The following is a 12100-nucleotide window of genomic DNA, read 5'->3' on the forward strand; positions in this document are numbered from 1 at the left end:
TTGAATGGGAAATTGGGTGATTTAAGTTCATAAGTTACCATGTGGATAATTGCAATACAAAAATTGATGTCTCAAGTTTTTATAGGAAATTTATTATCAATGAAGATTCGACACACATACAACAATTTTTTTTTTTGGGTGAAACATAGGGTTTCAACTTGCAATTTTTGGAGCCTTGAGGGGTGAAGGGCTTACACATCCCATAAATTTTCTAATAAAATTAATTATTTTAGAATATTTACATTTTTCTAATCGAAAGTTTTAGGTAATGCCTTTAGTGACATAACCTCGGATCCAATCTTGAATATGTCACCTCAATAATTGTGAAAAATTATAGAATTTTGTCTTGTAATTAATTGTTTCCTTCTTTTTATATGCTTAATTACTCTCTAAATTTCCTAGAGAGATTTCAAAACAATAAGTTTAGAGATATATCTTTTGTCAACTTACTAAAATAATTGAAAATGGTAGAAAATAACTTTTATGTAAACTTTTTTTTTTTTTAATCACAATCAACTATTGTAGTATTTTTTGGCTAAATCAACTATTGTAGTAAGTTGTAAAAAGTTGTGCCTAAACTTTATTGATTTCGAAAGCCCCATTACCTTAGAAAACTAGGGGTGGTATTTCCGTCATTGAATTTCTCGTGGGCCAAACTTGCATGTTGATAATTGGTTCTGACGTTCTGCCCCTAAAAGCCTCTGTTTTTTTTTTTTTTTTTTAGCAAAGGATTCTTGTCTTGTGAAAATTACATTTGTTTGCTAGCTTTTCATCATAAAAATTGACAGATTGTTTTTTAAACTATCTGTCTAAACTCACCCACAAATGGACCACTGTAGCACAAGACCACTCAACAACCTAGTAATGGTCCCTAGAGTACCATGCTAACTCAATAAAAAGGAGGTGGTATCTTATATATATTAGATGTATGTAGCATCTCCTTCAAAGTTCAAAGTATGTGAGTCTCATTCGTGGATGTACTCCACACAATTTGAAAAAGATGTTACATACGTATTTGATGCATAAAATACTTCTGCAAAAAAAAAAAAAAAAAAAAACCAATCTTTTCCTTATATTTAAAGAGGCATATATTTCATGCATTTGATGCATAGTATAAAATTATTTTCATATATAATATGTGTAAGTCTCAATAATGATGTTACATATGTTTAGGGGCATTTGGTATGTTGTGATGTTACATTATGCTGTAATATTACGTTATTATAATCTTACATTAATGTAATCTCAATACAAGAATACAATATTACATTATTTAAGAAGGTAATGAGATTAAGATAATGTAATATATTTTGTAATTTTAAATTATTGTAATGTTAGAAAAAATAAAATAAATACAAAACTTTAATGTCATATCATCGTAATGTATATCACATCAAGGGCACATTATAGCGAACCAAATGCCTCTTAATGTATTAGAGAATTATTGCTCTACTTCTTCCTACAATAAATTGGGTAGTTTTGTAACCTAATCTCAACATGGGTCTACTAATATCATGACTTGGACACATCATAACTAGTTGTCTTAATTAGTCATAAGTTTAGTCAATTCTTACTAACATTTTTTTTTAATGGCTAACCTAAAATTTTCATTTGTATGTAAAGTTGATGATAAGTTAACAGAATAATAGTATGGGCCAAAGGTATAAATCTATATTAAAAAGGACACTTTGTCTTATGAATCAATCGAGAGAGAGAGAGGACTTAAACAATGACATAAGAGCTGGTTGAGACCCTTTATTAAGGAGAAGCACCTTTGACTTGATCTTATAATTAGTGATAGTCGACCTGATGAGTGTAAGAGACCTTGGTTGAATTGCTTTTGAAATCTTACGATAATTGCCATCGCTTTCGGATCTTTATGTCAAAGGGGGAGGTGGGTGATCTTTTGTTTTCTTAAGCAAAAAAACATGTGCATCAAACGTTTTGACATCGTGCATGGCCAATGTCTTAATGAATTTGTATATTTATATATACAGCCTTGTATTAATGTATTTATTGGAAATTAATGTTAGAGATCAATGCTAGCTTTTGTTTTCTTCAATTGGTCATTACAAAACAGAGAGAGATTCTTCCAAAAAAAATAATAATAATAAGAAAGTGTGGATGAGAGGTAGAGTGTTGCTGAGATTTTGAGTTGAGTAAAACTCTTTTCACATTGGCGATCGGCAAGAAATTTTGAAAAGAGTTATATTGTGTAGCAGTAATTCTTATAATTTAGGGAAAAATAATATTACTATACGTTCATTTTGTTATGACCTGCTCCTAGAATCTGCTTACTTCTTAACAAGAAAAAAAATTTGGAAACTTTTTGTTGGTGGTGTTGTTGTTGTGCCTACTCCTATTTTAGAAAAATAAAAGAAGAAGAATTCAAGAGGGAAAATAATGGAATATACACGAATTCTTAGATTTGTAAGAGGTGGAACAACATACAGAAATCAGGGACGAAACTATGTTGAAGAAGAGGGGGGCTGTGGCCCCCCCAAATTTTTTTAAAATATTAAATAATAGGTATATATTTAAGATTTTAGAAAATAAGTTCATGAAAAATTATATTTTTCCCTCTCAAGAAAATTATATTTGCCCCCCTCGACTTTGAATCCTAGTTCCGTCCCTGAGAAAAATAACACATACAAGAAAATCACACGATACAAGAAATTACGTGGTTCAATAATTGGCCAACGTCCACGAAGTCATAATGATTTACTATTTCTAGTGAAAAAATATAAGATGTGGCAGTACAATGTTTCTCTTTGAAAACAACATGACAAATCATAATCTGAAACAATGATATTTATATTTTGCACAGAGGATCCACAATAGGCTAAAAATGGGCCAAAAGTTTGAGCCTATTGGCCCAAGCTTCTACTTCATGGACTAAGCCTTAGAAAAAATCTCATTAAAACTGTACTTTTATATCAAATCGGGTCATAAAAACTAGATTCCACATAGTCCAATAAAAAAATCGAGCAATTTATATATGATATTATTGGATGAGAATTATGAGATGTGAGATAATCAATATATATTTATATATATATATAACCGAAGCCTCCTACTTTTTTGCTAAGCTTTACAAATTTCCACATCAGCATTATTTAAATAAAAAAAAAACAAAAATTTCGATTTTTATACTTCTAAAACCCAATAATAATAAAAAAAAAACATAAAATCTGATTTTATGATTTTATATTTGTAAAACTCGATACATAAACATAGACCCAAATTGTTTCAAACTGTTTCCCAGTCTCTGTCTGTCACTCAAATGCAAACACAAACTCAGCCCACATTTTTAGAGCTCCCATGTTTATACACTTCAGCATTATTAAAAAAAAAAAAAACTATTTCTAACCCGAAATCTTCCGTGGCACTAACCCCAAACCTAATGCAGCCTCTTTTTATTTAACTTATAATCCTACGTTTAGAGATAGAAAAACAAAACCGTAAACCAGAAAATCTCAAAAAAATTCAGCAGTTTGATTTGAGATTTTTTGATTTGTAGGTGGTTGCAAAGCATTATGGAGTGAGCCAAGCTTCTTAGAGAGCAACCTTGCTCCAAGGGTAAAGGCAATAAAAAATTTCCCCCTTTTTGTTTTGTTTTTATTTTATATATATATATACATATATATATATATATATACATACATACATGTTAGCTTTTGTTGGGTATGAATTATGAAAGGAGTTTGGGTAGATTTTTTTTTTAATCAGTTTTCCTTCCTAGCTCTAGTATATTGGAGTTTATTACATTGATTTTAGTGTCAAGTTAAGGGAATGCCTCAATGAAGGACTGGTAGGTATATATATAATACATATATATATATAGAGAGAGAGAGAGAGAGAGAGAGAGAGAGAGAGAGAGAGAGAGAGAGAGAGAGAGAGAGAGAGAGAGAGAGAGAGAGAGAGATGTAGTTTTTTTTTTTTTTTTTTCCTCACCACTAATTTGAAAAGGAAATAAAATATTTTGGATTTTTTTTTGTTAGTTTATTTCTTTTTCATGATTTCAAATCCTATTGAGAATCATTTTTGCTATGGAATACCAGACATACTTCACCATTAATTTGTTATGAATACATTTGTATTTAGCATTCATATATAATGATGCTAGGTGTAATCAAGAAACTATAATAAATTATAATAAATAAAAAACTAACACATAAAACAATTGTAAACTTTGATTTATGACTTTGTTTTATTTATTTATTTATTTTATTGTTGGTATGTAAATAAAAGGTCAGCTAAGAGGCATGAATTACATCTTTATAAATTTAAATTTTGATATAAATTATGAAATGTAATATGTTATTAGTAGCTCATCTTCAACTTGAATTTAATACCTCATCCTTTATTATTATTATTTTTTCATATATATGATCTATTTGCATTTTTACTCCATTAATGCTATTTTTTGCCTTTCAATGGGTACTTCTTCTTCTTCTTTTTTACATTCATATATTTCAAAATCTATTCTTTTCAAATTTCTCCCATTTGTGCATGTGATGAGGGTTTGTTTTGTTTATTGGCTTAAAAGTGTCCAAAGGAAGGTTTTTTTTTTTTTTTTTTTTAAATAGTTCTACTATTTAAGCCAGATGACTGAAGCAATCTTTACTCAATATTTGGTACATTTATTTGTCTTCACTCTCTAACAAAGTCATTTTATTTATCTGAAAGTTGAGACCGTATAACACTATTGGTGTTAGAGTTATCACTATTGGTCTTAGTATTTTTTTTTCCTTTTAAATTTTAACTTTTATAAGTGAAAATTTACAACTTTTGTTAGTCTATTTCTTGCATTATACGGATTAGTGACTAGTGTTTATTTATTTTTAACATATAATTGAAAATCGTAGATTGTATATTTAATTTGTTTGATCTTTTAAGTCGTTGTGGAGCTAACTAATCCCGTAGAAGATACAACTTCATTGTCACAACAAGACTGACTTGACACTAGGTTGTGTCCTGTTATGGCAAACTTGAAATGGTTAGTGTGTAGAAAGTAGTGATTTTAAGGGAGGAGGGTGCATTGATTGACATATATAATTGAGGGGGCAATGATTTTAAGTAGGAAGGTGAACTAATTGACTTATAAATTGAGTGACAATATGACACACTCAATAGCTGGAGAGATGTAGTCGGCAACGCATGCACTGATACTCTTGGGTTTCAATTCCTACCCTGTTTTTGTTTGTTTTTCTTTTTCTTTCTTTATTATTTTAGTGGTTTGGATTGATTTTATAATTAATGCCTCAACTTTTTCGTAACTCTTTCATGGACCATGCTTCCTCCCACTTTTCCTTTCAGAAACCCCACCTCGTGGTACGGATAAAACACATTTTGCTTTTGTTGATAGATATGACTTGTTTCATGTTTGTTGTTATTCCCTGATTAGTTGAAACTCAATTGATTAGATGGTTTGGTTTGCAGCTTTTTTCCTTTTCTTTTCTTTTTTTGGGGCTACAAGTAGATCCAAATATGTTAAACAATAACAACTATACAAATATCTCTCTTCAAAGCATACCGCTTTTGAAGGAAAATTTAAATTTGAAACTCCTTCACACTTTTTTTTTTCCTTGAATTAAAAATGAGTTTTATTTATTTATTTTTATTTTATATACATATGAACTCATTTACGTAACTGTAAGGTATTACGTGTACCATTTAAACCTTGATGAGGATACTGCTGTATGTGTTAAGCTTCGTTTGGATAGGGATGTTTATGTCTGCGTCTGGAGTAAAGTCACCTTTTTGAATTTTTTCTTTTTATTTAACCCAACATGTTATGCATTATTCATTGGCCATGAACAATGTATTTAGGCTAATGAACAATGCTAAACAGTAATAAACAGAAAAAAAAATTATTTTTTTATTATTTTCAGTTTTCAATTTTCAGTAAAATAAGTCGTATCCAAACGTACACTTAATATATAAGCCAGTGAGCTTAGGTCCTTAATAATTAATTAGTTGTAGGTTACTTTCTTTAACTGTCTGCACAGCACACTTGTTTTGTAGAAGTGTCACTACTAAAATCACTAAACTCCGGTTAAATATCAGATAAAACGATATGAGAACTCCTACTACCAAGCTACACATGGCAGTGGTGGAGCTCCTTCTCATTTAGCATTAAATAAATAAATAAAAATATTGAAGAGAAGAAGTAAAGCTTCGGCAAACTAAAGAAACATAAATCAAATGCCCATTTACGTAAGTGATGGGCTACAAAATTTGACTCCATATTGATCCAAACAATAGAGCACCATTCAAATTCTAAGTTGTCAGCTTATATAGGATATGTACAAGGATTCCATCAATAAAGCATCAACATAGGCTTTGTATTGTGGCCACTCTCTATTATAATATTTTGAAGCTTCAAATTCCTTTTCACTCAGATTGAGCATAAAATGGCTCAAACCTCTGCTATTTCAGGGGAGAACTTTAGGAAGCTAAGAAGCCAGCCTATTTCCTACCCAATTACACAGCATACTTCCTACGACATCGCAATTTAGTTTTAAAAAACCTTCTTGAGGTTTTCTCTATTGCAACCCATTGGTAACCCTTGTAGGCTTTCTTTAAAAAAATTGCTGCATGCTTTTGAAAATAATTATAAATTCAGGGGAAAATTATTTGACCATTTTTGCTCAGTTACCTTTTTGACATGACTTCTTTTATATAATATAAATTTGGCTAAATTACAAATTATACTCCTAAATTTTGGTATCTTTGGATTTTACACTTTAAAATTTCAAAATTTGAATTTTATTTCCTAAAGTTTAGGGGTGTTTGGATTTTACACCCCAAAATTCTGAAACTTTAGAGTGTAAAATTCAAACACCACCTCACTTTAGGGAGCAAAATCTAAACACCCTGAAAATTTAGGAGATAAAATCTAAATTCTGAAATGTCAGAGTGTAAAATCCAAACACCGCCAAACTTCAGATGGTAAAATCCAAATTCTGAAAATTCAGGTTGTAAAATCCAAACACTCTCTAACTTTAGGAGTGTAGTTTACAACTTAGCCTATAAATTTCAAGATTACAAGAAAACCTATAACTTTTAGCTTAGTGGATATGAGAAATGTTCAATTAGCTACTACAAATTTTACCATAAAATGCTTACAAACTAATGTGACAATAAACTCAACATAGGCTCATAGTAGGCACTTTTATGTTGGGAGTTATGATTCCAAATGGAAGGCTTAAAGTTATGATGGTGAAGAAGGTTGAATTGTTGAAGGCCTCATATTTGAGATCATGATGCCCCTCTACTTTTTGGACTAAACTCAATTTCTAAACTCTGGAGTAAAATGTTTCACTTACTACGTATTAAACATGTTAATAAACATTATATAAATATATATATAAATGTTATTAAACATATAAGTAACAATATTTTGGAAAGGTAAACACTAATTCCATACTAAAATTTGGTTCTTAAACATCCTCCTTTCTCATATGATAAAAATTATAAAAAATAGAGTTGAGAAAAATTAATTTGGAGTTGAACATATATTTAAACATATGAATAGGAGATATAGACAATTTTAGGAGCAAAATTGATTACTTTTTTGACAGGAAATATACTTTCCTTTTTTATCAAACAAATGTCAATATGAATTATATATAACTTCTAACAAATGTGCACCTTCACTTAAAATCCCGTCAATTAAGTAATATTCCCTATTTTAGCAATAGCTCCACTTTAATCTAAACAAGCTTTCCTCGAACAAATTAATCCTCATTTTCCACTTAATGGCTTAGTTTTTTGGAAAGTCCAAAAAATTGCCACAATAAATACTATATTGTAGTGGAAATTAATCGCCAAATATAGTTGTATTGGATATAGTTATATAGGTTTGACTTTCTTGCGATAGTTTGAGCCTAATTGTGACTATAGTAATGATTTGTGGTGGTGGTTTTTAACCTCACAATAACTTCATTAGATTTTTATTTTAAAAAAAGCGAGCATTTACAGTCAATATAACTCTGTAAAAACCTATGTAAATTATGTCATTTTTTCATTCCTATTTATAGATAAAATTATTTTGAAAATTTCATCATCTTTCTAATACTCCTCTCATCCTAGGGATCTAAAATCAAGTCACAAGCCTTTCCTTTTCTATTTAATAGTTAAAATGGATTTTCGTACCAAGTATATCCCCACTCACCTCAGCATTTAATCTTAACACCTCCTATCAATGGCATCAAATACTATTGGCTTAACATAGGCCAGGTAAGCGGGCCATGTAAGTGCCCATTAATGTCATTACACTTGGGCTTAACTCAATAAAGCGCATGCACAAAATAGTTGTAACATGATCTTCATAATTCTTTTAAGTAGCTCATGTGATATTAGAACTAAAATTGCAAGTTGTATCAAATGTGACAATAAATCAAGCATATTATTATCATGTAGATCTTTAATATTAGATATTTCAAAAAATATAAACAAAATGTGAATAAAAAGATATTAAGATGAAATCAATAAACTGGAAAGAATTAGTAAAAAATAGTTTTTCAATGACTAATTGATTGGGAATATACACTTTCATTGAATTTTTCACTGGGGCCAACCATGAAGATATCAATTAATTTGACCGTCATCATTCATCCTATTAAATAATTTTTTTTTTTAAAAAAAAAATAACCAAAAATTTAGCTCCTTTTTATGTTACTTCGAGCACTAATTTTGGTTATAATCCCATACCACCTATCACATTGTACGTCTAAAATTGTTAACCTAATCTTGAATTCGGTTACCTTGGGCCAGCCCAAACTTATGAAAAGGAAAAGGGCCTAGAATCCTAATACCCAATTACAAAAATGATTTGATATTGGGCTTGTGGTCTAGTTCCACCAAAAATATTTTGCCCTTTGATGCTTGGGTTGGTCCTAGCATGCTTGATCTTTGTAGCCTAATGATTTTTTTTTTTTAATTAAAAAAAAAAAAAAAAACTTTGGCATCCATTTTTAATGGGTCCGACGATCACACAAGCATTTATTTATTTATTCGTGTTGGGGGAAGCAATACAAGCTATACCTTGTGATTACTGTGACTCAATGACACTATGCCATTTTCTAGATTTTCATAAGCTAAACTCATGAAACGAACCTGAGTTCAATACTCCTTTTTTTGCTTCCACCTTTTAAAAAAAATTATTATGTTAACTAGTGATTTTAAGACATTTATTAATAAACCATTTTACAAAAGTTTTGGTACAACTTTTATGAAGAATATAAAAAGTTGTAAAAAACTCTCTAGTTTTTTATTTTTTCCAAAAAAAAAAAAAAAAATGAAAGAAAGAGGAAAGGCATAGGAAATCCCACAATTTCATCCCGAATTAGTGGTGAGTGAGAGCTAAAGCTGCAGACAATTTTCTTGGAAAATTAAAAGTATCCAACTTCCACTTGAAACTTATGTGGTATCGTTGTATTGCCCAAAATGTCTTGATAGCTGAAATAATAAGCAGTATGGTTGAATCCATAGATCTTGAAGTACTGATGGATTTGATGGTTAATCTCAAGATGACTTAGGTATGATAAATATCATATCATTATTATAAGGTTTGGTTGTTGCACAGCAGTTTTCCCCCTCATATTTCCTTTTCCAATTCTGGAATCTGGAGCATTAAAAAAAAAAAAAGAAAAAAAGAAAAAAAAAAAAACCCTGACCTCAATTAGTGAAACTATTGGAAGAATAATCTTGCCCCATCAAATTTGTCTTCAAAAATTATTTAGGTGTAATCCTTCCTCTTGAGCCTTGGCTCTTTCCCTTGACAACCCGGGTGGTAGTGGTTGTTGATTATGAATGAATTAACAAATTATCTAGTTATGAGAATTTATCAATCATGCATGTAAACAATTAAACCATATATGGCATGTAAAATAATATTATCACTAATAGCACAAAATCAATCACAATGAAGATGGCAATATATATGGTGACCAAGTGGAAAATACTAGCCGCACACGTAGCTTTCTCTCCTAAATTTTTTTTTTGGAAAAAAAAAAAAAAAAAAAAAAACTTCACTAAAGTCAACTTATAATGTCCTATGTTTATTCCAACAAGTAGGGTGCAAATTAGGACTGAAACAAACAAGTTATTAAGCCTTTTACGTTGTTGATTCGTGCAGTATTGATAGAATGAGTTTGCTATTGGTGTTACAAAAACTTCACTTTCTTAAGCAATCTTGGTTTCTTCCACTAGATCTTCAATTACAATTCTAAGATACAATAAAATTCATAATTTGATACAGTTTGCCAATACTAATACGTATAGACTTAATAGAGGGTGTTACAAGCCATTTGTGCACTTTGGTATCTCTCTACTGATAACTACCTTTGAGTTTTAAATCTTGAGTAACATGAGAGACTAAAAAGTAAAAACTTTCATCACTGTTTTTACAATTTATTGAGTTAATAAGCTATGATCAGTTCAATATCACTTCTATATGATCTTACAATTAATAGAACTTTTATTTACATCAACAGTAAGTACTTATTGTTTAATTTTTATCTTCTTTGGTGCCAGGTCTAACATGTGAAGTATTTTTTTTGTTTTTGTTTTTTTTTTTTTTTTAAGAAAAAAATATGTGGACAACTAGGTGTACCATTCCGACCAAAAGAAAAAAAAAAGGGTGTTGCCATTTGTATTCAAAAGAGTGGACAAAACTAAAACCAGATCCTTCCTAGTCGATTCTACCTTTGGCATTTTGCAGGAAAATAACGACGGTCTTGCCTCGCATTTTCATGAAGAAACTTTATTTTTTAATTTGTTGGAAAGAAGAAGTAAAACCACTTTTTAACACAGTCAGTGCAGAATGGCTGACAAAGACAACGCATTCCACGGATGACATAAAATAGGGATTGCAAACAACTTTGTTAGGTGAGAGTTTGGAAACTCATTTTGTCAAAGAAGAAGGGAATCAAATTCATGATTAAGCTATCTATTAGTTTTATTATTATATATTTTTTTTAAAGATTGGTTAGAAATAATGTTGCTACTGAGCCTGAAATTTTTTGTAATTCTAGCATTGCTTCTTTGAATATAGCTAGTATAAATAAAGCACTTTGATGGTGATTCTTTTCCCTTGTTCTTTTATGTGGCTAAGCTTGATTTCAATTAAAAAAAATTGTAATGCATAGGTGGGCAACCTCATATATGCTTGCTATGAGCTACCCAAACTCATATTTTTCTATGATTTCAGGTTGGTTTGGGAATCCATGACACACAATATAGTTAACCTCAGTTCACAATGTATTAGAATAGGTAGCTAGTTGTTCTACTGTTTTTTTCCCCTCCCTAGCTACTTCTAGTGCAAAAGGGTAGCATTCCATTGCATATTTCACATAATGTGATCGAAGACAAGCTAGATATGGAGAGTAAGAAAGTGGAGATGTACAGAAATCCTCATGAGATAAGTGAGAAGGGATTTCAAATTAATCACATGTTGAAACATTTAAAAATACATGGTTATGATTAAAGACTAAAAGTGGATACCTTATCCTAAGAAGTTGTATAGAATTTTCGGTCCAAAAAAAAATGGGATATATGCTAAGTTATTAATCACATGTCTAAACATTAATCAGCCTCTTTTTCTTTTTCCCTTATCTAATTTTATTCGGTCCTCTTTTTGTAGCTGAACTAGTGTCAATAAGTACTCAAAAAAATAAAATTTTCCATTCTCACACACACACACAAAGAAGAAGAAGAAGAAGAAGAAGAAGAAGAAGTAATAAAGTTTACATAAGCCTGAAGTCATCCAATACAGTTTATGAATCTTTTTGTTGATTGATGTATAGGTTGAGGAATGTAATATCATAGCCGTGTCAATTCACATGTTGCTGCAAGCTAGCTACTCCAACTTGTGTCCGACCTAGGAAATATCTTATCAAACAGTTATAAGCAGTCAATAAATAATAGTTTATTGATTTCCTTTTTTGTGGACTGAAATGAACAACGAAATCCAACGATCTTCAAGTTTTTTTAGCCTTACAATATGCAGTTGAAAGCCAAAACAATAACATTGACATGAGAGAGCTTATAGTATCTATCTTGTGCTAAACACCCATATGAGTTATGACCAACG

This window comes from Quercus lobata, chromosome 10 (assembly GCF_001633185.2).
Source record: "Quercus lobata isolate SW786 chromosome 10, ValleyOak3.0 Primary Assembly, whole genome shotgun sequence".
In the NCBI taxonomy this organism is placed as follows: domain Eukaryota; kingdom Viridiplantae; phylum Streptophyta; class Magnoliopsida; order Fagales; family Fagaceae; genus Quercus; species Quercus lobata.